This window comes from Pinus tabuliformis, chromosome 1_2, assembly GCF_031772625.1.
Source record: "Pinus tabuliformis cultivar Carrire ecotype Pingquan chromosome 1_2, CPIR1, whole genome shotgun sequence".
Lineage (NCBI taxonomy): Eukaryota > Viridiplantae > Streptophyta > Pinopsida > Pinales > Pinaceae > Pinus > Pinus tabuliformis.
Genome location: NC_142298.1, coordinates 494,059,482 through 494,087,156, shown reverse-complemented (window position 1 = coordinate 494,087,156; position 27,675 = coordinate 494,059,482). Strand labels below are relative to the sequence as shown.

At 36.9% G+C, this 27,675-nt stretch overlaps 1 pseudogene; it reads left to right on the top strand.

Moving 5' to 3' along the window:
* LOC149206482 (UDP-rhamnose/UDP-galactose transporter 5-like) lies at positions 1-27,675 on the top strand (annotated as a pseudogene).

The following is a 27,675-nucleotide window of genomic DNA, read 5'->3' as shown; positions in this document are numbered from 1 at the left end:
ATGGAGCATTGTTGTGTGGTGGCCTCCGCCACTTGGGTGGTGCATTTCACTGACGTTGTGGAGGGGTATATGGCTGAAATGGTTGGTTGGTTGGCTGGGAATGGTATCAAGGTGACAAAGACCAAGGAGAAGGTGTAGACCATGAGGGATGAGCAGGGGGGGCCCAAGAGGGAATAAACGTGTTTTGGTTAGGGTTATAATATGCATAGGATGACCCTTGCATGCCCTGCTGGTATGGTCAAGGTCCGTGAGGCCTCCTTTGATTTATGTAGCAGAATTGTTCAGTCACCCCGTCAGTTCCCTCATACACAACTTTTAGTCCAATTAGAGAAGGGAACTTTTCTATGGGTTGGTTTTCTTCACAGACCAAGTAGAGACTACAGCAAAAGCATGGGATGTCAGGGAAGCCACCAGTGCAATGAAGGGCATGGACATAGATTGAGTTGTTCAGAGGATGAGAAACACTTTCAGTAGGGAGTGATGATGAGGCTCATCATTGTGTAAAATATATGGACCTTAATACGCCTCCAAGCTTACTAAAATTAACTCTTCTTATAATTCTTTACATGTTTTAATTATAGTTTGCTTAATGAGATGAGTAAAAGTATGATGTTATATCTAGTGGTCTAATGTGCATTGATTACAGGTTTTTGGGAGAAAATTATGGCTAATTAAGGTGCAGGAACTCGAATGAGAGAAGGAAAGATTATAGGAGATGGGTCTTCCTCATAAAATCCTCACTCATTCGAAGATCCCTCAATCAGATCTCACTAGCTCGGAGTTGTAGGCAGTCGAGTCATGAGCATCATTGGGAGCCGAACCAGTGATAGTTAAGAACCAGTTAATATTAATATTGAGAGTCAAGCCTCCCTATGTTTAAGTAAGTTGTTGGAAACTTTAGTTGTATAAATAAGGAGGCCTAGAGCCTCATTAGGATTCCTATTTTTATGCAATAGAATATTGATCTTCCTCACCACTGCCTCAAGTTTCTTCATATGCATTGTATGGATGCATTCTTGGGATACAGATATAGTATCATGAATGGAACAATTTGGAACGAAGCCAAATTTTTTGCCAGTGATATGTGTCAAGAGGGAAGATTTTATCCTCTCTACAATAATCTTGGAAATGATCTTGTCAATAATATTGCACAAGGAGATTGGTCAGAAATCATAAAAAGAGGATGAGTTCGAGACCTTCAAAATTAGAGCAATAATGGTGGACTTAATAGCTCCAGAGATTTTCCACTCGATTCTAGACTCCTCTACCATCGCCAATAGTTCCCCATTCATATTATCAAAGAAATGTATAAATAACTCCACCATCCATCTGTTTGGTACAAGACATTTATCTCTTGCAAAATATTTGAGTACCAAAAGGAGTTCTTCCACCATAATTGACTTATATAGAGCTACATTTTCCACAACATCAAACATGATGAGATATTCTTCCACTCCCCATAAAAGGTCCTCATAATTAATCCCCTCGCTAGCTGTAAACAAGTTTTTAAAAAATGTGACCGCTTCCCTTCGAATTTCCTCATCTGAATATACCATGTTACCATTTTCCCATTGATATTCCAAATGGAATTGTGATTCCTCCTCTTATTGACATATTCGTAGAAGAATTTGGTGTTATGGTCCCCCACCGGAATCCATATGGCTATACTCTTCAACCTCCATGTGGTCTCCTAGACTTCTAGTGTTATGAAACCAACTCACATAAAGATAGAAAAGAGAGATCACGCCTTAGAATTCAGCCTCTTCGAGGGGGCAACCTCCTTTACATTACATAAATGAACAATTCTTGGATGATACAAATGACAAAACCTCCTTTCTATATATAGGAGTCTAAGGAGTCACAATATAATCCAGCCGACCTAACAATAATAATATAAAGCCACAAAAATAAAAATAGAGGGATTCTATGGGGCACAGAAATAACAATATGGGGGTAATAGGGGCACAACAATATAAATAGGGGTATAACTACAATAGTAATGGGGTAATCACTAGTATTATAGGGACCCAACATGCCCCTCTCCTTCAAAAAAGTGTTGTCCTCAACGCTTGAGTAGTTCTGGATACTTCTGCATAAAATTCTCATCCTCCCATGTGGAATCTTCAGCGGATAAGTTCTTCCACTTGATAAGATACTCTGAAATTGATCGATTTCGTAGCTGTCGAGTTCTTGTTTCTGTGACTGCTTCCGGTTCCAATATAATTTTTCCTTCCTCGTCAAGTTCTGGCAATATTGTTTGAATTGGGAGCTTGTCACCTATAACCTTCTTTAAACATGAAACATGGAAAACTGGGTGCAATCGAGAAGCTGCAGGAAGCTCCAATTTGTATGCCATAGTACCAATCTTTTGCAACACCTTGTACGGACCATAATACTTTGGTGATAATTTATTATCCTTCTTAGCTTGCTTTAGGGACATTTGCTTATATGGTTGTAGCCGTAGGAATACCCAATCACCTACATCAAAACTTCTTTCACTGCGATGTTGATCTGCCTGTTGTTTCATTCTATTTTGTGCCAACACGAGGTTATCCTTTAAGAGTTGGAGGACTTGTTGTTGATGTTCGATGTGATGTTCCACTGCCTGAACCTTAGAATTTTCTCTTAAATATGATGTGATGGATGGTGGTTGATACCCATAAAGTGCCATAAATGGGGTCATTTTTGTTGCTGTATGGAAGGAAGTGTTATACCACCATTCAGCCAGAGGCAACCATTTGACCCATTGTGTCTGTTTATCAGATACAAAGCAACGAAGATATCCTTCCAAACATTTGTTTACTATCTCAGTTTGCCCATCAGATTGAGGATGATAAGATGAGCTATGAGCTAACTGAGTACCAAGACAAGAAAATAATTCTGTCCAAAAATTTCCAGTGAAAATGGGATCTCTGTCACTTACAATAATCTTTGGGTTTCCATGTAGCTTTTGAACTGTTTCCATAAATGCAGTAGAAACTGTACTGGCTTTAAATGGATGTGATAATGCACAAAAGTGTGCATACTTGGTAAGTCTGTCAACTACCACCATGATGACACTCTTTCCCTCAGACTTGGGTAAACCTGTGATAAAATCCATTGAAACCTCCTCCCAACGTTGGCTTGGAATGGATAAAGGTTGTAATAGACCCGGTGTCTTAATTGTTTCAACTTTATTTTGTTGGCAAACCAAACATTCCGCCACAAACTTTTGAATATCTGATTTAAGGCCATCCCAAAAAAATTCCTTCTTAACCCTGTGGTAAGTTTTTAAAAATCCTGAGTGCCCTCCTAAGGGAGAAGTGTGCAATTCCATAAGAATCTTTTGTTTTAGCTGGGAATTCTTACAGAGGTATAAGCGATCTTTGTACCATAACGAATCATTTTTCCAGCTAAATGTATCAGAAGTACTGGAATCTTGTTGTAGCTTTCGAATAAGTGCCCACACTTCTTCGTCATTCTTCCATTCCTCCCTTGCTTCGTTTATCCAATCTGGTTGGATAATAGAAATGGCACACAACAATGCTTCCACATCCTCATCCTTTCTTGAGAGTGCATCTGCCACCACATTTTGCTTCCCTTTTTTGTAGATGATTTCAAAGTCATAACCCAACATCTTTGTGACCCACTTTTGTTGCTCTTCAGAGGATAATCTTTGTTCTAAAAAGTATTTAAGGCTATCATGATCCGTTTTTACCTTGAAGTGTCTTCCCATTAGGTAGGGTCGCCATTTCTTAAGTGCATGGAGTATTGCCAACATTTCCTTCTCATAAATAGCTTTGCTTAAAAACTTTCCCTTGATTGGACGACTTTCAAAAGCAATGGGTCTTTCATCTTGCATTAGAACAACACCAATTCCATTTCCTGAAGCATCACATTCCACAATAAAGGTTTTTGTGAAGTCCGGTGTAGCTAAGACCGGTGCTTGGCACATTGCCTCTTTAAGATGTTCAAAGGCCTTTGTTGCTTCCGGAGTCCATGAAAATGAATCTTTCTTCAATAATGTTGTTAGAGGTGCTGCTATTCTCCCATAATTCTTAACAAACTTGCGATAATACCCTGTCAACCCAAGAAATCCTCGCAGATGCTTTATGGATGTGGGGATTTTCCATTCCTTAATGGCTTTAATTTTGCTAGGGTCTACCTTAACTCCTTCATGAGATACAATATGACCCAAATATTCCACCTCCTGGACTCCAAAGAAACATTTGGATCTTTTTGCATATAATTGTTTCTCCTCCAATAGTTGTAGCACCCTGTCAACATGTTCAACATGATCCTTCCAAGACTTGCTGTAGATTAGTATATCATCAAAAAATACTAACACAAATTTTCTAAGGAATGGTTTGAAAATTGAATTCATCAAACCTTGAAATGTTGAAGGTGCATTGGTAAGGCCAAAAGGCATGACCAAAAATTCATAATGACCCTCATGAGTTCTAAATGCCGTTTTTGGAATGTCTTCAATCTTCATTCTGATTTGATGATATCCCGAACGAAGATCCAACTTGGTGAAGTAAATTGATCCATGCAATTCATCCAGTAATTCATCAATGACAGGAATGGGGAACTTATCTTTAATAGTGAGCTTGTTGAGCTCCCTATAATCTGGACACATGCGCCATGATCCATCCTTCTTGTGCACCAATACTACTGGAGCTGAGAAAGAACTTTGACTCGGTTGAATTATACCAGCCTCTAGCATTTCTGCAACCATACGTTCAATTTCACTTTTTTGGACATAGGGATATCTGTACGGCCTGATGTTTGGAGGAACACTTCCTGGAATCAGATGAATAGCATGATCATGATCACGCATAGGTGGGAGACCTTTGGGAGTCTCAAATACCTTGGAATGATTGTCCAGGACTTTTTGGAGATCTGGAGAAATAGATGATTCCAATGTGGAAACATCTAGCGAACATAATTGTGCAATTACACCTCTTTGCTCCTTTTTTAGAAGCTTTGTCATGCCATTAGAGCTGATTATCTTTCCTGGTTTCCCTGCAATACCCCTTAATTCAACTTCCTTTCCTTCCATAGAAAATTTCATGAAAAGTTCTTGAAAATTAAAAGCTATTGTACCCAAGGATTGTAGCCATTGGACTCCTAGTACAACATCAGCACCTCCCATTGGAATGGAAAGCATTGGGCTAGTCAATACATATTCTCCCATGGATAGCTTGATATTATGGCACTTTCCAGAACAATTTATTGTTCCTCCATTTGCAATCATCACTTGACACTCTGGTGCTGGATATAGGAAGCAATTCAATTCTTTTGCTACCCTACAATGAATAAAATTGTGGGTGCTTCCTGAATCAATCAACACTATTACCTTTTTCTTCTTGATTTGTCCTTCTATCTTGATGGTTTGAGGAGTGGTAATTCCCGCCAATGCATTACAAGATATGGTCGGATTTATTTTTTCTTCATCTAGGCTTTGTTCCTGGAATATATCCTCTTCTTTTGACCTTTCTTGCTCCTTTTCTTCTTCCTCTTCACAATCTATGTAGAATAATTTCTTCTCAGCACACTTATGACCTTTTGTGTATTTGCTATCACAATTGTAACAAAGCCCTTTTGCTCTTTTTTCTTCCAATTGTTGTGGTGTCAACCTTGTAGGTTGTGGAAGACTATGGGCAACAACACTTCCGTCTTTATAGTTGTGAATGGTATGCTTCCTAGTTGCCATAATTTTGCTTTCCATTTTTCTTGCTAACCTGAATGCCTTCTCTAATGAATCAGGTTCCCAAAGGCGCACATCATGTTGGATATTATCCTTTAAAGACCCTATGAACACATCAATCCTATGCTCCTCTGGAATATCTTTTACCCTTATGTTCAATTTTTGGAACTCCTCAATGTGCTCCATTATTGAACCCTTTTGTTTGAGACTTATCAATTGGCTAAAAAAAGTGTTGCTTTTTGTATCCTCATAATGTGCTATCAATTCTTCCGTAAAAATTGCCCAAGTGATAAATTGTTTACGAGAACAAAGCCATTGATACCATACAAACTGATTTGGTTCCAAATATAAAGTTGCCATACGTACCTTTTGTGTGTTTTGCACATTATTGAGATCGAAGAATTGCTCCATCTGTAATATCCATGTGGCGGGATCCTTGCCATCAAACTTCCTCATATCGATTTTTGGAACATGGTGAGTCTTCGATCCAACATTAGAGTCTATGGAATCATGATTAACATTTCTTTTGTTCTCATCATGAGTTTCCTTTACTACCTTTTCACCATTAGTGACCCTTTCTTGTAGCAACTTCTTCAATTCTTCCATGTCTGTCTTCAAATCTATCTTCAAATCATCTATCTTAGCTTCCACTTCAATCATCTTAGCTTCTACGCCTTTCTTTAAACATCCATCTTAGCTTCTACACCTTTCTTTAAACCATCCATCTTAGCTTCTGTTCCTTTTTGTGAGGGACATTTGTTGCACTTGGTCTTGTAATTTTGATATATCATGTAGCATTTCTTCCTCTTCTTCATGAGTCATGCTAGAGCTTTCAGGTTCCTTACTAGGTGTTTGCATTTTCTTTCCTCGGGGCATCAGTTACCGATAATAATGCTCTACTATGCCCTTTGAATTCCTTCAAAATAAATTTTCAAACCAAGCTTAAGCAAAAATTTAAGAAAATCTACACACCTTTTTTCACTTTGTAGGAGCTCGATATTGCCTCTGATGTATCTCTGTACTTTCTAATCATCTAGTTCTGAATTTGTGACCTGTAGTAGCCCTCTATGTCCTCTTTCCAATGCCACAAGTCTGACCCAAATTGGATTCTCCAAGGAAGAGTTATGCGAAATCTCCCACAGTGACTTGATTATAGACTAGTTCAGTAGAGCGAACTTGTACGACGTGCCACGAGTCACTGTTTCGACCTTTGGATCTAAAAAACACCCACACAAAACTACAGTCCGTCCTCTTTCTGTACCTTCTTACGAAATTTCAATCCGATCCCCAGAGAGAAAGTTATGACGATTTTCCCCAGGTCACCTGTTTTGAATGTAATTCAGGAGTCTGCAAAAAGACCAACTTCCTCAGATCATATCTCCGCAAATATCATGCAAAAAGCTCTGAAATTCGGACCCAAGGTTCAGCAAGATTTCTTCTCAAATGGGTTTTTTTTTCGACTTCTGAAACGTCACAGAAAAAAAGTTATAGCGAAAATGCCACGATGACCTGTTTGGAGCAGCGAAACCCTAGAATCCAAAGCTCTGATACCAAATGTTATGAAACCAGCTCACAAAAAGATAGAAAAGAGAGATCAACGCCTTAGAATTCAGCCTCTTCGAGGGGGCAACCTCCTTTACATTACATAAATGAACAATTCTTGGATGATACAAATGACAAAACCTCCTTTCTATATATAGGAGTCTAAGGAGTCACAATATAATCCAGCCGACCTAACAATAATAATATAAAGCCACAAAAATAACAATAGAGGGATTCTATGGGGCACAGAAATAACAATATGGGGGTAATAGGGGCACAAAAATATAAATAGGGGTTATAACTACAATAGTAATGGGGTAATCACTAGTATTATAGGGACCCAACATCTAGGATCTACATTTTCCTAGTTTCCAAAACATCTAGCCTCTTAAGTATATGTGAAGAGGGCACCTATGTAGTAAAGGTCTTCCCAGACTCACCTATCTCTACCAAAAATGATTCCAATTCCAATGATAATTATTTGTCTTTAAGTCTCTCCCATGTTCTAGTCCAACTTTTCAATCATTTGTGTCTATAGATGATACTATCCATGGATGACCCTTGTCCAAATCCCATGGTTGCATTACAGAAGTCCTTGACCATGGAGGTACAAGAATCATCCAACAACCAAGTATGGTTAAATTTGAACGATACCCCTCTTCTAATTGACTCTACCCTCTAGGATAAGATAATAAGGCAGTGGTCAGAAAAATATGAATGTTCCATATGTGAACGAAGATTCCCTAGAGTACCACACAACAATTGATATTCACTCGACGATATTTAGAATAGAATGCTTTTGGGGAATAAGAATTCTAGTGAAATTTGTATATAGAAGTTTGAGGTATGATTTAATTATAGTATATTTATTCAAGTTGATTTATTTGATCTATCATTTGAATGCTTGGAAACTAACAGTAAGTAGAAGTTTAAATCTGACGGGGCAAGTTTATCTATATTATGCATTCACAAATTTCATGCCCAATTTGCATATATTCTAGAGTGCCATTGGATTCGGCAGGGATTCTCTGGGAGGTCAGCACGAGAGGTTTTATCAAGTCATGGATCTCAACGCTCATGATGTGGTGATTTCCAGAGCGATATACCAATCATTTTCTTTTACCTTGACCAAATATTTTTAAATTTCTTTTGTATATTATTATTAATTTGTTTTCATAAGAAAAAAAGTAACTGGATATATATATTAAGTCATAAATTAATTATTGAGATTTATCGATATTTACACATAGGAATAACAAAATAACCAACAACAATACACATAAATCCAGTGAAAAACCAAACTCAATGAGATCTCATTATTCTTGGCCAAAAACCTAATCCACGGAAAAACCCAACTCAATGAGATCTCATTATCCTTGGCCAAAACCGTCTTAATGAAATCTCATTATCCTTGGCCAAAAACCTACTGAAGACGACCAAGTGAGCCTTCACCGCTCACCCCGAGGCCTACATTATAGTGAATGTCTTCCTAGCTTTTTATAGGTTCCATTACATGCAATACCATGGACAAAAAAACCATGGGTTCACAATACTATGTGCCCCAAAACCATCATTGTTTACCTAGTCAACTTTGACTCTATCCTGAACTATGTTTACCTAAATTGCTAAGTGAGAACCCGGCTCACTCTAGCCCTTACCCCCCTAAAAAATTTTACAGGGGATATTTTTAACCCAACATACACCCTATCACCTAGATCTAAACCATAGTTCACTGGTAATTACCTAAGGGGACGCATGTCTTACTAGGTCTTCGAGTTGTATGCCCATTTACATGAAATAACATTTGACTCCATTATATATATATATATATATATATATATATATATATATATATATATATATATATATATATATATATATATATATATATATATAAATATAAATATATATATATATATATATATATATATATATATATATATATATATATATATATATATATATATATATATATATATATATATATATATATTACCCTTGTCGTTATCTTTGTATGTATGACATCAATGCCCATATAAAAAGAACCCATCTACCGGATTACATGGGTCACCAATGTAACCACCAATTATCTAGGTGTTCTTTTCACATACATAGTTCATGAATTAATTGATCCACATGCACATATTCTCCTCATCCACTGAATCTCTTATGACACATTTTTCTTGCTACTCATTTCCATTCCTTTAATTAGTTGGTGCATCCACTATAACGATGAACAAAGGTAAGCAGACATGTAGCTCACAACCTCGAGGCCCTAAAAACTACCAAAGAATAATGGGGCCAATGTATAGGCTTGGCGCACCATCATTCTCCTCCACTACCATGACAAATCATGAAGCCTCCCCGACACATTGCAATACCCTTGCGTTTTCCCAAGCCAAAACATATATGGTAGTCCTCCCATCATCAATTGCTTGATTCATGTACACTGAAGGTCCCAATCCTTGAGTTTCAATATGGAGAAAATGGTCCCCATATGCATCATGATCTTCACAATCACCTTCTCTCTTGTATTCTTTCCATCGCGCCCGCCTCAACACTTGTGGCTTCGGCTCCCATGCCAATGTTCCTAAATGTGACTGACATCCTTGACAAGGTCGGGCAGTTCAATACCTTCCCGAGCCTCTTGAAAAGCACACAGGTGGGCGTGCAGTTCCAGAGCCAGTTGAACAATCCTCAGCAGCTCAAATTTATTTCTCTCCTGGGTCATCTTTCGTCCCTTTTGACCCTGCCAACAACCACCACTAATCACACACAGTGGGATTCACAAAATCATTCCATAGAAGCTCCATTTTACCCTCTGCATCCTTGGATTTCAGGTCTTGGGAACTGAATCTTTGATATGCCTTCCATTCTAGAGCTAATCAACAACCGCCACTCCTATGCCTCAGCCTCAACAACGCCTCCATCATAACAATTAGATACAAAATTTCTCCTAGCTCTGGATCAAGCGATTCCAACAACTCACCATGGCATCCACGAGCACCCTTGTCACCATACATGTTGCACCCAGATCAAATCTTTTGACACCCAAATTGCATCCTAGCAGGTCTCGGTTTCAAATGCTCCAATCACAATGCTTCCTGTTCAGATCTAGGTTTTTCTAAATAGATCCACACTTTTTGATAGCTTCAAACCTTTTCTAATCATGACTGTGGTTAACAAAGGGAAAAATCATACCTTTTAACAGCAAGATAAAGCAAATCATCTCCTCCAATCCGCTTTGATCCATATCCGCTCAACGTGGATGCTTCTCTCAACCAATCCAATCAGATCCATAAATTTTTAGTGCACATCTTTGCTTCCCAAATGAGTGAATCCAATTGAAGAAATAAATACTAATACATGGTCTAGAGATCTAGCTACCAAAGATCCATTCATACCTTGCATTCACCGAGTTTTCAAATTAAACATGAGGTCAACTCACAAATTCTCCTTTGCACAGTTGTATGGATGCACCATGCCAACATTCTTCTCAATTGTAGATTTACACCAAATCTAACTAGATTTGGCTTCTTCGCAGGTAGATCTATATATTATCAAACTTTATGCATCAGAAACAAAACCATAGAAACAACAGAAATCATTACACCTATGCATTGTTAAGAATTTACCGCAGAGAGATAAATTAATTACTGAGATTTACCAAGATTTATAGAGAGGAATAATAAAATAACGAGTAACAATACACATAAATATTATATTTATAATGTTTATCTAGGAAAACCCCAAATCCGGGGAAAAACCCAACCCAATGAGATCTCATTATCCTTGGCCAAAAACGTGGCCAAGATGGCCAAGTGAACCTTCACCACTCACCTCCAATCCTACATTACACTGAAGTCTTCCCAGACATTTATAGATTCCATTATATGCAATACCACAAATAGAAAACCATGGATGGACAATACCATGCGCCCCAAAATCATCATTATTTACCTAGTCAACTTTGACTCTATCCCAAGTCAAGTTTACCTAACAATCTTACCAGATTTTATTTGGTCACGGATCCCAACGCTCATGATATCCAGAAAGATCCCAACGATCATGATGTGATGATTTCTAGACCGATATACCGATCATTTTCTTTTACATTAACCAAAGATTCTTAAACTTCTTTTGTATATTATTATTAATTTTTTTCTGAAGAGAAAAACTAACTGGATATATATATATATATATATATATATATATATATATAGATATATATATATATATATATATATATATATATATATATATATATATATATATTAAGTCATAAACCAGTTACACGATCACTTGCATCCTCCCTGAAAATTCAACCTAATCAAGATGAAAAAAAAAACATTTGCAACCATTTTAATGGGGATTTTAATAACATATCCTTCTCCACCATATAGCTAAAACATTATTTTTCAAACTAAATATGTCATGTCCCTCAAATTTCATAAAGATTCAACAAAGAAAGTCTAAAAATATTCATCAATGAAACATCATACCAAGAGTCATTAAAACACCCAAAAATCCATCAGCTACAGTAATTCAAATTTCCCATCTTCTCGCCGGATGCCTATCGTGGTGGTACTGTAGAACATGGTACCTTACAGATCATGAAACCACTCTTTGGATAGACTTCCAACAACTAGAATAGCCTCCATAAAAATATGTGTCAACATATAGCTCCCAAAAATACCAAGTAAAGCATCAATGCACTCCCTCCATCCCTGAAGTTCCAGTGGGTCAAATTGTGATTCTCCCTTAAAACCATTGATAATTGTTTGTGAGTCTCCGAATATGTGTATGTTTTGAATGCCAATTCTCCTAGAAAACCACAACATGCCCCATAGTGCCATCATTTCTGCCCTAGTGATTTTGTCGCATCCATTAATTCAATGCAACATGTAACATGTATGTGCATCCAAGCATATCCAACCACCACACCCACATTTTCCCCTTTGTGCCACTACATCAAAGTATCGCACTGGTAAAATAATGTGAGGGGTTGAGTTTCGCTTAGACAAGTCCCGAATGCGAGGGCTCTTTGGTTCCAGATGATTGATCGATGCTATAATTCTAGCACATACATGGTTGACAATGCCAAGATGCCCATGAAAGATACAGTGGTTGTGAGTCTTCCATATTTCCTAGAGAGTGAACATGGTAATGAAGGGACTGTTCCCACTCCTAATGGTACTCCATCTCAGATAATGCTATGTGGATAAAAAGGTCTCGAAGGGTAACCTACATGAAGAAAATATAATGGACCAGACATATAAAGTGAAACTATAATGAAGGAACAGGTGTGATATTGATTCTTCACTTGCCTGACATAGGACGAAACATCTTGATCCAGTGAAGCCTTGTTTGCAAAAAATTTCCAAGTAAGGATACTATGGTACCATACCAGCCATAAAAATAAATTCACTTTTAATGGTGTGGCTAACTTCCATAATGTTCTAAACCAAGGTTGAGGAGCGTATTTTTGACCCCGCATCGAGAGATTATTATAGACTTCCTCCACCACCACGGATTGTTTTAATTGACCCCCATCCCAGCCGAGGGAATCACCAACTACATTCATGCAAAGCCCAACCTACCTTAAACTGGTTACATATTCATTCCAAACCTGTGCTATATGTCCCATCATGTTGAGTTGTGTTTCCTTCTTCCATATCAGTTGAGTCCTGTGCCATGCAAACACCACCTGTTCCAAGTAAAACATACCTCATTATTGCAACGCTTCCAATACACAAATCAATAGTCTCCCCTCCTTGTTAACACCCATGATGTGATCTCTTCCTATAAGGATTTGATTTGCCCTTCCAAAGGCCCATCAAATACATTGTGGAAAGCATAGTTTGGCTTTCTGGAAACTCCTCCAAATATAAGAACCTTGTTTTATGCCAATTTCTCCTCTGTGAAACCATATTGTAAAGGAAAAACAATTTAGGTACTTTTCTTTGAAAATCCCGTGAACAATGCCCTCCCAAAAGAAGATCTCCACATGGAATTAATAATCAGTGCTTTTCAAAAGATTTTAACATTTAGTATTCCCCATCCATCAATGCTACAAGGCCTGGAGATATCCTCCCATTTTATTAAGTGAAATTTATGATTATCTTCTGGTCTCGACCACAAAAATTTGGCCATTAGTGAATTTATTTGATTGCTAATGTGCACGTGTAGAGTAAAAAGGTGCATCTAGTATACTGCCATCTACTATAAAACCAACTATATGAGGGTGAATCTTCCCCCAAGCGAAAGTGTTTTGTATGTCCAACAACCCAGTTTCTTTCTAAATTTTTGCAATAGCCAGTGCGAGTCATGTAGATAGTACTTGTTTGGATTTAGCTTGTATCTCAAATACATGAATCCCTCATGAAGTGGTTTATGGAGAACCCCAAAAAGGTTTATTATTTGTCTTATCACAACAGTATTCCCATTCGCGTGAATAAGAACATACTTATTTCCATTGGCATTCAAGCCATATGCTAAACCAAAGCGATGAAAAATATGGAATAATGCCTCCCATTCCAGAGCAGATGCCATTCCAAAAGTTAAAATATCATCAACAAAAAACAAATGTGTGACACATACATCACTGAATAACTTCACACCCCGAAAGCATCAACTTGCATTTCCTGATTAATCTTTCAATTGATCCCATCGATCACCAATTATTGTGTCGAGTTTGGGTTCCCCCTGACCCTCGAAGCACAGGGATCCATCATTGGAATCCAAGTACAACGACCGTGGGCAGCCGAAAGGTGGTAACCACCTGGACGTGCCACGTGTTTCATCGGTAAGAAGAAGATGGAATTGCCTGGTGATCTGGCAGCTAGGCACTAGATGACGAGATGAGAATGAAGGAAGAAGTTGCGTAATGGAGGCTCAGACATGGTGGCAAGATAGGGGTTTGATAATAACAACTAATTAAAACCAGTCTTATTTGAGGGATAACAATGACACTTGTAGGTCAAGGGGAAATTTATCAAAGACAATATTATTATTCTTGCACCCATCACTATAACACAGAGATCGCCATCTTTACATGTAATGGAACTTCACAGTAAAAATTATAAATCATAAATATAATAATTTACAATCGAGATAAAAATTGTGCGAAAAGAATGGAAGAGGAAGAGAATTTACCAGTGCATTAAAACAATTGCGCACTCTTTTCTCGCAATTATTTCTTACCCTCGTTTATCTATCTTAGTTAGATTACAATGTATTATATTATATTTATAATTAAAAAAAATCATATTTATAATTTCAAATTGTTTTATAATTATAATCATTTAAGAGTTATCTATAATTAGCTAAAAAAGTACACAATAAACATGGAAAAACAAATACAAATAGGCGGTACATGAAAAAAACATATCTAATTTATAGATTAAACCTGCTCAATTTAAAATATTTTCAAAATAAAACTCCAGTAATTTATAGATTTCACTGCTCCATAAAAAAATATTTACGACCGTATCAAAATAAGAGTCCAATCATTGTTATTCACCCGATGATATTTCATTGTTTCTATTAAAATAACCAGCAAGAATACACATAAATCCACAGAAAAGCCCTACTCAATGAGATCTCATTATATTTGGAGAAAAACCTCTCAATGAGATCTCATTATTCTTGACGAAAAACCTAATCCACAGAAAAACCCAACTCAATGAGATCTTGTTATCCTTGTCCAAAACCCTCTTAATGAAATCTCATTATCCTTGGCCAAAAACCTAGCCAAGACGACCAACTCAATGAGATCTCATTATCTTTGGCCAAAAAATCCTTAATAAGATCTCATTATTTTTGGCCAAAAACCTAATCCACAGAAAAACCCAACTCAATGACATCTCATTATCCTTGGCCAAAACCCTCTCAATGAAATCTCATTGTCCTTGGCCAAAAACTTGGCAAAGACAGCAAAGTGAGGCTTCACTGCTCACCTCGAGGCCTACATTACAGTGAATGTCTTCCTAGCCTTTTTATACGCTCCATTACATGCAATACCATGGACAAAAAACCATGGGTGCACAATACTATCTGCCCCAAAACCATCATTGTTTACCTAGTCAACTTTGACTCTATCCCGAATCAAGTTTACTGCTAAGTGAGAACCCCTCTCACTCTAGCCCTTACCCCCGAAAAAATTTTTACACGGGATATTTTTTACCCCACATCCCCCCTATCACCTAGGTCAACCCATACTTTATTGGTAATTACCTATGGGGATGCATGACTTACTAGGTCTTAGAGTTGTATGTCCATTTACATGAAATAACATTTGACTCCATTATATATATATATATATATATATATATATATATATATATATATATATATTACCCTTGTTGTTATCTTTGTATGTATGACATCAATGTCCATATAAAAAGAACCCATCTAACAGATTACATGGGTCACTAATGTAACCACCAATTATCTAGGTGTTCTTTTCACATACATAGTTCATCAATTAATTGATCCACATGCATATATTCTCCTCATCCACTGAATCTCTTATGACACATTTTTCTTGCTACTCATTCCATTCCTTTAATTAGTTGGTCCATCCACTATAACGATGAACTGCTACTCATTTCCATTCCCCTAATTAGTTGGTCCATCCACTATAACGATGAACAAAGGTAAGAAGACATGTAGCTGACAACCTCGAGGCCCTCAAAACTACCAAAGAATGATGGGGCCAATGTATAGGCTTAGTGCACCATCATTCTCCTCTACTACCACAATGAATCATGAAGCCTCCCCAACATGTTGTCATGGTCTTTCTTAATGAACTCTGGAGATTCAGCTTGAGCATGGTGTCCTTAGTCATTACATTAATGGCAGCCCCAAGATCAATCAAGGCATGTGGGATAATGGTGGCATTGATGTGTACATCTATTACAGGACTTCTAGGGCCTAAATACTTTGGGAAAATCCCCTGCCCCAACATTAAGTTAGACAATTATCCAATGACATTAATGGTAGAGGTGTCTCCTTTTCGCCTCCCTGGATGTTTGAAACACTTCTCTTTAATCAACTTGTTGTAAATAAGTACATTCTTAATAGCTTGGAGAAGTGGGATTTTGACACATAGATTTTTCAATTCACCTAGAAGTTCATTTTTTTCTAGGGTATGTTGGATTGGATGAGTTAATCTTTCAGGAAAGGGTGGAGGATTCACTCTAGTCATACCTTTTCTCTTTCCTCTTCACTCTCCCTAGGTGGAGATGGAGGTTGGTTATATGGGAGCACTCTCCCAGACCTAAGGTTGATTTCCTGAATTTCCACAGCATAAGTAGGGTAGGATGTCTCTCCACTGTAGACCTGTTGTGCCTGTCTATTGTTCGGGTTCGGGTTTGGTTGGGCAGGCATCTAAGGTGTTTAGGTGGAGCAGGGTGTAAAAGTTGTGGTTGAGTAGGAGGTGAAGGCAATAAATATGGAGCATTGTTGTATGGGGGCCTCCACCCCTGGGGTGGTGCATTCCACTCAGGTTGTGGAGGGGTATATGGATGAAATGGTTGGTTGGTTGGTTGGGAATGGTACTAAGGTTTAAAAGACCAGGGAGAAGGTGTAGACCAAGAGGGATGAGCAGGGGGGCCCAAGAGGGAATGGATGTGTTTTGGTTAGGGTTGTAATATGCATAGGATGACCCTTGCATGCCCTGTTGGCATGGTCAAGGTATATGAGGCCTCCTTTAATTTATGTAGCATAATTGTTTAGTCACCCCTTCAGTTCCCTCATATGCAGCTTTTAGTCCAAGTAGAGAAGGGAACCTTTCTATCGATTGGTCTTCTTCACCGATCGAGTAGATACTACAATAGAAGCATGGGATGTGAGGGAAACCACTAGAGCAATGAAAGACATGGACATATATTGAGTTATTCAGAGGATGAAAAACACTTTCAGTAGGGGGTGATGATGAGGCTTATCATTGGGTAAAATATATGGACCTTAATACGCCTCCAAGCTTACTAAAATCAATTCTTCTCATAGTTCTTTACATGTTTTAATTATAGTTTTCTTAATGAGATGAGTAAAAGTACAATGTTATATCTAGTGGTCTAATGTGCATTGATTACAGGTTTTTGGGAGAAAATTATGGCTAATTAAGGTGCAAGAGCTTGAATGAGACAAGAAGGAGAGATTATATGAGATGGGCCTTCCTCATTAAATCCTCACTCATTCGAAGATCCATCAATCAAATCTCACTAGCTTGGAGTTGTAGGGAGCCGAGCCAGTGATAGTTAAGAACCAATTAATATTAATATTGGGAGCCAAACCTCCCTATATTTAATTAAGTTGTTGGAAACTTTAGTTGTATAAATAAGGAGGCCTAGAGCCTCATTAGGATTCATATTTTTATGAAAGAGAATATTGATCTTCATCACCACCACCTCAAGTTTCTTCATATGCATTGTATGGATGCATTCTTGGGATACGGATATAGCATCATGAATGGAACAATTTGGAACGAAGACAAATTGTTTTCCAATGATATGTTTCAAGAGGGAATATTTTATCCTCTCGGCAATAATCTTGGAAATGATCTTGTTAATAATATTGCACAAAGAAATCGGCTAGAAATCATAAAAAGAGGGTGAGTTCGAGTCCTTCAAAATTAGAGAAATAATGGTCGACTTAATAGATCCAGAGATCTTCTACTCGATTCTGGACTCCTCTACCATCGCCAACAATTCCCCATTCATATTATCAAAGAAATGTATAACTAACTCCACCATCCGTCTGTTTGGTACATGACATTTATCTCTTGCAAAATATTTGATTACCAAAAGGAGTTCTTCCACCGTAATCGACTTATATAGAGCTACATTTTCCATCATTTTCGTAAATAAAATGCCAATTAATGCCTCTTTTCATTTCCAAAGCCTTTTTCATTTCCTTTGCCAATATCCTTAGCCATAATAAACCAAATTAACACCCAATAGGAAGTTTGTCCCACCATTCAGCTTGGAATGCATGTCCCATGACTGTGGTCTTATATATTTTTTACAAGGATTTTGAACCAGGGTTGTTACAAAACACTCCTCCGTAGGGGGACACCATTCTCGGTCTTCGATGACGCCTATAACTAGCAAGACTACTAAAAACAAAACATATTATCCATGGAGCTTTATAATCGAACTCTTTGCAGTATTTACAATGAAAGACCTACTCTAAAGAAAAACATCACGAAAACATGACAACATACTGCATCTTGGAGCTTTATAACATATCTCATTATGGTATTTACAATGCATATATAATTATACACATTTTCTTGAGCCAAGAAATAATCATACTACTTATGGAGTTTTATAAATCTAGCTCGATACAATATTCACAACGATATACACATATACACATATGTACATTTTCTCAACCAGAAAATAAAAGGATGTGATGCCTGCATCTGCAACAATGGAATCCAAAGGCTCACACCTCGACCCTCAAAGTAATACTAGGATTCACCTCCTTCCCAGGACATCTAGAATCCACTGCCAAAGTCAAATATGCATCCAATGTCAAGCGTTATAATCCTACGCCACTTGTCCTCTTCAATGAACAATTATCGGCTCATTATTCCAAGGCACACTCCCAATTAACATCTGATTCCATTTGGAAATTATAATGACCCAAACAAATTCATCCCTGGTCTTCCTTTCTCTGCTACAGAATCCCTCAGGAAATCTAGTCACCCCCTTCTATGCATTCACTCACCTTCCAAGCTCTGGTAGCACCCCCATTCCAAGCAGTCCATCCCTTGGCAAGACTTCCTCGCATCGGAAGATACAAAAATAAAGGCATATCCTTGCCTTAAAACCATCATACCAGTCACAGCATGCTCATGGAAATCAATGGAGACTATTGGGTATCATTGTCCTATAATGACCCTGCTCTTGAATGCTTTACCATCATACTATTCTATGTTGCAATTTCTTTCACTGTTGTTGTTGATTTTTGTAGTTGGTTTCAACCACCCAACTAGGCATGTTCATGATTTCCTGTACCAAGAATATAATTCCCATTAGATTCGAAATAAATTTAAATAAGATAAAATCACACCTCATTGGTGGCTTGTCAATAAGGTATACTTGCAATTTTGTTCGCTTCCTATCCCAACAAGTCAAACTAGCATCCTTGTCCAAATCATCATGTATAAACATATCACATCAGGTTAGCTCAAAACACAACCATCATAAATTAAAATCATGAATTACATGAAATCATCATAAAACATAATCATAAGTCACATCCAATCATCATATACCATAATCATAAATCACATGCATAATAAAATTGAAGTAAAATACTGATACTTATCCTTTGACCAATCCTTGGCTTCTACGTTCATCCCTATTCTGTACGCACTCTAAATCAGTAGCCACACCTGAAAAAACACCCAGTTCCCTTTCCTCAACCATGTAGCATCACACACATAAAACCACAGACAACATGCAATACATGCACCTACACCTAACATACAACTCATACACCTACACCTAGTGTACGAGACAACACAATCCATAAATAAACCTACACCTGTTGTAAAACACAACACATACATAATTCTATATCCGATGTACGACACAACAACATACATCTATATCCGATGTATAACACCACACAATACATGCAGATACACAGAGTATCACACAATCAATACATGTCATGATACCACAACTACACAATGCCCATATATAGTACCGCATGCTCGCAACACAACGTGCACGACATGAACACAATACCACATGTACACCAGTACCATATGTACAACATGTATATAGTACCACCTGTACAAAGAACCACCTGCATAACGTGTTCACAACATCACATGTACACAACACCACCTGCACAATGCCACATGTACGCCGCACCACATGTACAATGTGTACATAATACCACTTGTACATAGTACCATATGCACAACATGTACATGACACATGTACATAGTACCACAGGAATGACATGTACACAACACCACGTACACACAATGCCACTTGTACAACATATACACAACACCACTTGTACAATCATGCACACAAGACCATATTTACATAGCACCACATGTACAACATGCATGAACACCATATATACATAGCACTACATATCCAACATGTACATAGCATCATTTGTACACAACACTACATATCTAACATGCACAGAGCACCATATACACACATCGTTGTATATCCATCATGTGCACAGTACAATATGTACACAACAATGCATATCCAACTTGTACATAACACCATCTATACCCAACACTGCATTTGAAATATTCACATAACACGATATATACAATCGAAACACAAAATCATATGTACAAAATACTACATATGCAACATGCACATAGCACCATATGTACAACAATAGTACCATACATCCAAAACCACATTGTCTCTACCAAGAAACCTTGCTTCCAGTATCTTATCCATGCTTGTTCCGACATGTTGCAGACAACACCGCCTTCATTTCGCTAATGTATCCCTTGGTATAGCCTTCCCATAACATAAACATAATATAATCACATAATATCAACTCATAACCACATGACACTGACGTCATATATTTGTTAGGACTACTCTTCCCACTTGATTCTTTGTAATACCAAGAACCTCTTCATTCCATTCACCCATGTGAGAAACCACTCATCCACAAGAATGATTCCTGAAAACCCTATCAGATAGTGGCATATACATAGATACATAGATACATATACATAAACATTATCATAAAAGAATCATGATCTGGTCATATAATGACATACATACACACGTACATACATATAAACATTAGCATTAAACAACCATGATCCATGACGACCTTGTTGGACACAACATACATACATACATACATGTATACATATATAAAAATCATCATAATAATGATCATAACATAATTTCCAAATATCATGAGTTTTGGGTTAACAAAACTCCCTTTATGCATGTAATACATGCGCAACATCGAGAACAACAGTTCCCAACATAGCCAAGGCATATGATGCTCAAATCCATTCATCTTAACCTTTATTAATTACCTTTCCCATGACTGTCCTACCATTGTCGATTTACACCAATGGACCCAACCAACTCAATCGGTTCTCATACTCTTTCAGCTTCCCTTATATATATAATGATCTCCATTCGGGTCTTACATTATCTGCTATGTTTCATTCATCTCTCCCTGAGTTCCATTAAATTAACTCTTTTCCCAACCAATTCTCAAAAATCAAAACATAAAAGGAAAAACAAGAAACAAAAAATAAGAAAACCATGAAAATCAATAACAATACAACACCACAAACAAAGTGGCATGATCATGCGCAAGATGCAAACAAAACCGCAATCAAGCACAACAAATCACCAAAATACAAAAAACATAAGGCTAACAATAGATGCCATGAATCAATCCCCATGGTTCCTAGGGAAAGCTCAACCTGATCCTTCTTCAAGATTCCATGGCATTATATTTTTCCATGCAATCACCTGCATAATACTACCATAAACATGCAATTGTCAGTGTATAAATAAACATAACAATGCACCAGTTACCTTACCTCATTGTGCTAAGCACGTTGCTTGCAACTAAACACATCCATGTCATCTTTCAAGAGACTCCAATCCTTTGCCATATCTAGATATAACTAGACACCGATTGTTATACTTGTCAAATACATGTTCGTGAATCTATCACATATCCACATAATGTCAAACAAGAATAACGTTAAGAAAACTTCATGTATGCAAAGCACTCATTCGTTTGGAATTAGGGTTTCCAAACATAGCCAAAGGAATTCTTGCCCAATTCCTTTCTTTTACCTTTTTACCTTGTTGCAATCGAGGCTTAATATGTATTTTCATATCACCCAACTGTTATTTATATAAACACATCAATTATTACCTTTTCATGCTAATACCAAGCATGTTTCCCTACAACTACTCACACATGTCAACCACGTGTTCCAAATATCAATGCAATCATTTCTATAAATTTGAAATCAACCTTTACCAATACTAACAATCATTTCATAATCCATAGTCAACTCATAGTCATTAGACATAATGCTTCAACTATCATCTACTACACTCAAGTACATATAAATTGTCTCAACACATATGTATTAGTACAATCATCTTAAAACAAGATCATTGGAATACATACTTATATTATGTAATTCATCCAACTTGCAAACATACCATGTTAAATAAATCAACTAGATGCTAGGAGAGACAGCAAACACTCAAACACCAAATAGACGACACAATCAAACATTCAGGCAAAATGTAGATGACATAAGCAAGCCTATACCTTAATGTATCTCAGTGTAGGTTATCTTGTCTGTAGAATCAATTCATTCATCATGATATAGCTTTACAACACATCATCTCAAGCACAAATAAGATCATGATATCCAGTAACAAACTAACATGTTCACATCATAAACTCATACACAATTATCATTCATACATAATAATCACATATGCACCATCAGTTGAGATTAGTACGACATAATAACACAACGTATTAACTCATACCTGAATGCCATAACCCTAACCATTGCATAGAGCAATACAACTTAGTATGATACATATAATAACAAGATCTTAATGTAATAACCATAATGATCAAGTTACTAGCATATAACAAAAAAAATGTATAAACTAATCATCAAGATCACTATCATATAACCACAACAAGTAAACCTATAGCATACTCATCAACAACATATAGCATAATCATCAAGTTATCTAACATAAAACAACTGGAGCAATGCATACAACCATAGGTTACTATTACTCATGGCGATGTGACACATGTGCATATGACTACACTAATCAACTAGTATCTATCATGTATGTAACCATAACATCAATAGACATGTACATAAACCTAATGTATATAACCCTAATGCATATAGCAATCCATTAACTAACATAACTACATGCCCAACATCCAAACCTGTATGACGACATTCTCTTGCCTCGAGGTATAATGTTGCAACTTCACTTTGATGTTCTACATCTCCTGTTTTACTTCATTCAATACATTAGCATCATAACATACCAATAGCCCCAAGATGAACTAATTGCATACAATGACCTGATGCATAAAAAAATTCACCATGACAAGCCATGCATAGCAAAATGAAGACACTGACATGCATAACAAATCGCATACAACCATACAGTGATGACAACACATCCCACGAAAACTCCATCAACCTCTACATGGCAACCTCATTACAACCATGATCAACACCATGCAAATGCAACAATAACATGGGCTACAAGCATAAGGAATGAAACTGGCATGAATGCATGACCAACACACGTCCCATCCAGTCCAAGGCGTGAACCATGCTCTGGTACCACTCTTTAGCACCCTCCTCCCACATCTACCCAAGCAACTAGCCAATGAGGCTAAACATAGGACGACAGGCCACTATGATATGATTTGACCTCCTAAGTCATGTTAATGAAGTGGAATCCATGGAAACACACCATACAGACATTCAACATCAGCATTAGGACCCTCAAGAACCAATCGAACCTTTCTTCCAACTAGCCCTTGGGTCCCACTAAGCTTTTGGACCACTTCACCTATGGACGCTCTCATGCGATGGGCATGCCAGCATCTAGGGGCCTCTAGAAACTCTCACAAGCCTGCAAGCCACAAGCCAATGTCCGAGCACTATTTTGCATAGCGTTTTGCCAGTGTCCTTGAGATTTGAGCCACTTTTTCAAGCCCATAACCCAAGTCACTGCCCAAAATTGAATGACATATTTAGAATAGTAAAATAACAAGGAAATGACAGTATAAATTCAATCACTTGAATAAGAACTTGATTCAACCCCTACTAGCCATGACAGTCGTTTCATCAAACATATCATGAATATGTAATCTATAGGTCTAAATAACAAATATGAGCATAGGGGTCTCATACTTATCTGAGATTCACTATGAGGCATTGTTTCCTTAGAAATTTAGCTGCAGTTTCATCCATTAGGCCATAAATACATTTTTCATTCATATAGAAGTAAAAACATGATGGGATCCATACGTAGCCACTGTCATAATACATATTCATAAATAGCATCATAACAACAAAAATAGTAAGGAAATAATGACCATATAATCCACATATAAAACAATATGATACTCACGAGATAATAAGAAGATATAACCTCTTATTAATGATGCAAAATCCGACTCGGTATGAGACTACCACATTCCACTCGGCCGTAGAATGGCTGAGCCAAATCTCTCTTCAGTCATTCACCCTCGTGCCATATTCCAAGCATGAATGTGGGATCTCATAGAACACATCGATCCGAAACCATCTAGCACTTCCATAGGCCAAAAACCTCAACCCATCAAACATTGATTCCACAGCACAGTCGTACATCACAAAACCATCATCATATTGGTCTATATCCAAGCCTTCCATGGATTCCATAACATTTTTTCTAACTAAGGCTTCCAGGACTAGTATCTCAACCCACAATTTTCGCCGGGCTTCCAGAGTGTTTATCTAAACAAGGCTTCTACGACTATTAACTCAACCCTCCTAGGGCTTCCAGATTGTTTGTCCAACTAAGTCTATCAGGACTAGTAACTCAACCCATGATGTTACAGGGCTTCCAGAGTGTTTGTCCAACCAGGTCTCCAAGAACTAATAACTCAACCCAAGCTAAAGGATACATGAGAAAAAACCAGAAAACCAAAAAACTAAACCCACAACATCGTGGCTATCCATGAAATGGAAAGGGTAGGAAAATCCATTGTCAATCCAGGAAATCCTCCATGCCAATGATAGATCATAACTAATAAACCATGTTCATGTGTCATAAATTCCAAAACTAGTGAGGAAAATATACATGCAACTCGATACCTGCAAGAAAAACCCACTGTAGCCGATGATCATGATGTCCTCTTGTGCTTTCCTGCTCTTCCTTTTCCTTATTGATCCAAAATCCAAGTCTACCACACCCTCCAAAAGTCCTCCAAGAAAACTCTAGGTATCTAAGAGTATGAGAGAGAGAATGATGAGAGAGCTCCAATACTGAACGAACAAAAGGTTACACTAACCAAACCCTACCCATTGACCCTCATAAGCCTTTTTATCAATGAGGCCTCTATTTTCTTCATTTTCCATTATTTTCCTTCATTTTCCTCCTCACATGCAACCTATGACGTTTCACCTTCCTTTTCTCTTAATTTCCATTATTTTCATAAATAAAATTCCATTTGATGACTATTTTCCTCTCCAAATCCTTTTCCATTATCTTTTCCAATATCATTAGCCATAGTAAATCAAATAAACACCCACTAGGATGATTTTCCCACCACTCAGCTTGGAATATGTGTCCCATGACCGTGGTCTTATATATTTTTACATAGAATTTTAACCAAGGCTGTTACAAGATCCCTTGCTCCTGTGGAATGTCTTACATAGGACAAATTGGAAGATCCTTCAAAGCCTGTCTTAAAGAGCATATGCATGACACCTACCATAACTGAATCACTAAATCCGTTATCAATGAACACTCCTACAATACTAAGCATTTATTTTTTTTGTGAAAACCAAAGTCTTCACCTCTACATGTTTCAACTCAAACCACATCATTACGGAAGCTATAGAAATTGAAAAGCATCCTAACAACTTTAATAGAGAACATGGACATCAATTGAACAATTCTTGGAAAACCATTATTGATTTTTTGTCCTCTATTCCTAATCCTCCTAACTTTTATGTTAGGCCTACCCATTCTCAGTTACCCTCCCCCTTCACCTTTCACTCGGTCCTCTTTGTTACCTTATTCCCAACCCCTTGTTTTTTCCTATTCTCTTCCCTCTATCCCCAACCCCCTTATATTAATTCCTTTTTATTTTAAACTTTTAATATATACTATGTTAATTATCTAATTTCAATCTTAATTCTATTTTTAATTTTTTATTAATTTAAATTTAATTAAATACTATTTTAAATTCTTCTTTAATTTTAATCTAATTAATACTTTTCTTATTCTACTTGTGTGTTGGTTCGAAACGTGTCGGACAAAAAATTCTCTTATGTGATTTCTACCGAAAGACTTTGCTTAAATAATTTAATCATATTATTAAATGACATAAGTTGAACTATTAATTTTTTGGGAGTATTTTAATGCAATGTTATTCCAATCCCACATTCATATGGCTTCTTGCAAATTGGCATGTATCCTATTTAATAAAACATTAGGGGCCTTAGATAAGCATGCTTCCTGTAGGCGGAGTCTATTGAATGGTTCATAACTCGTTCATTACAATCTCTTTCTCAGATTGAATTTTATTATTTAAATATCTAAAAAAAATTATGAGGTTCACTTTGTATTGCAGTTTTGAGCATGATAAATATATTTTGTTGTTTTGAATGTAATGCCTTGTTTTTGTTAAGATTTAGTTTCTTATACGAGATTCTATTTGTTGTGCAGATAGAAAAGTTGAGCATGATACATGTATCCTTCTTTTTTGAAGTTCTCTTTCAAAATATTCGTTATTCAAGAGATACCAAGTTAAGTATAATAGTAGTGCTAGTTGGTGTAGCAATATGTACTATCACAGATGTCATTGTCAATACTAAAGGATTTGTAGTTGTTGTGATTACAATATGGAGAAATTCTATGCAACAATATGCATGTTTTAAATCATCCTTTGACAACACTTTTCTATGTTTCATTAATGTCAAAGACATACAATATTTTGTTGTTGTTTGCATTTGAGGTACTCCAATTTTGTTGATTAGGCTAGTAAATGTTTTGTTATTTTGTGATACAAAGCTCTTTTCTGTTTTTGTATACATAGTATGTTCACTACCTTCAAATCAAATACACATTGGGTTCTTTTCATATTCTTGGACATTCTGCGCCATTGCAATTAGCTACCTTGCTCATTTTAGGTCATTTTCTTGATTATTGGATCGTAGAGAAAAGAGTGGATCTTTATGATTATTCCACAACTTCTACGGTAAGATGGAAAGGGAATAATTCCTATCTTATTTTTCTAAGTGTAGTATTTTTTTTTATTTGTTACATAAGTGAAATCATAAGCTTAAAAACTTGGGCACATGATATTCCTCCATCATTAGGTTAATTAGAGTTCTATAACTAATCTTGTGTGCCATCATTGTTCAACTCTTCCTTACAATCTCATGCTTGATCGCAGTTGGCATCAATCTTAGCCAATTCATCTGCATTAACCAGTTCACAACAATCTGATTTCAAGTTCTTGGTCATATGAAGACTATCTTTGTCCTTGTATTGGAATTCATCTTTTTTCGCAAATAAGGGTTAAATCCTGGCGGTAAAGAAAAACATATGTATCTAATTTCTAGTGAAAGGAACCTTAAATTTGGGGATTCCAAAGATGGAGGGCTTGGCAAAATTTAG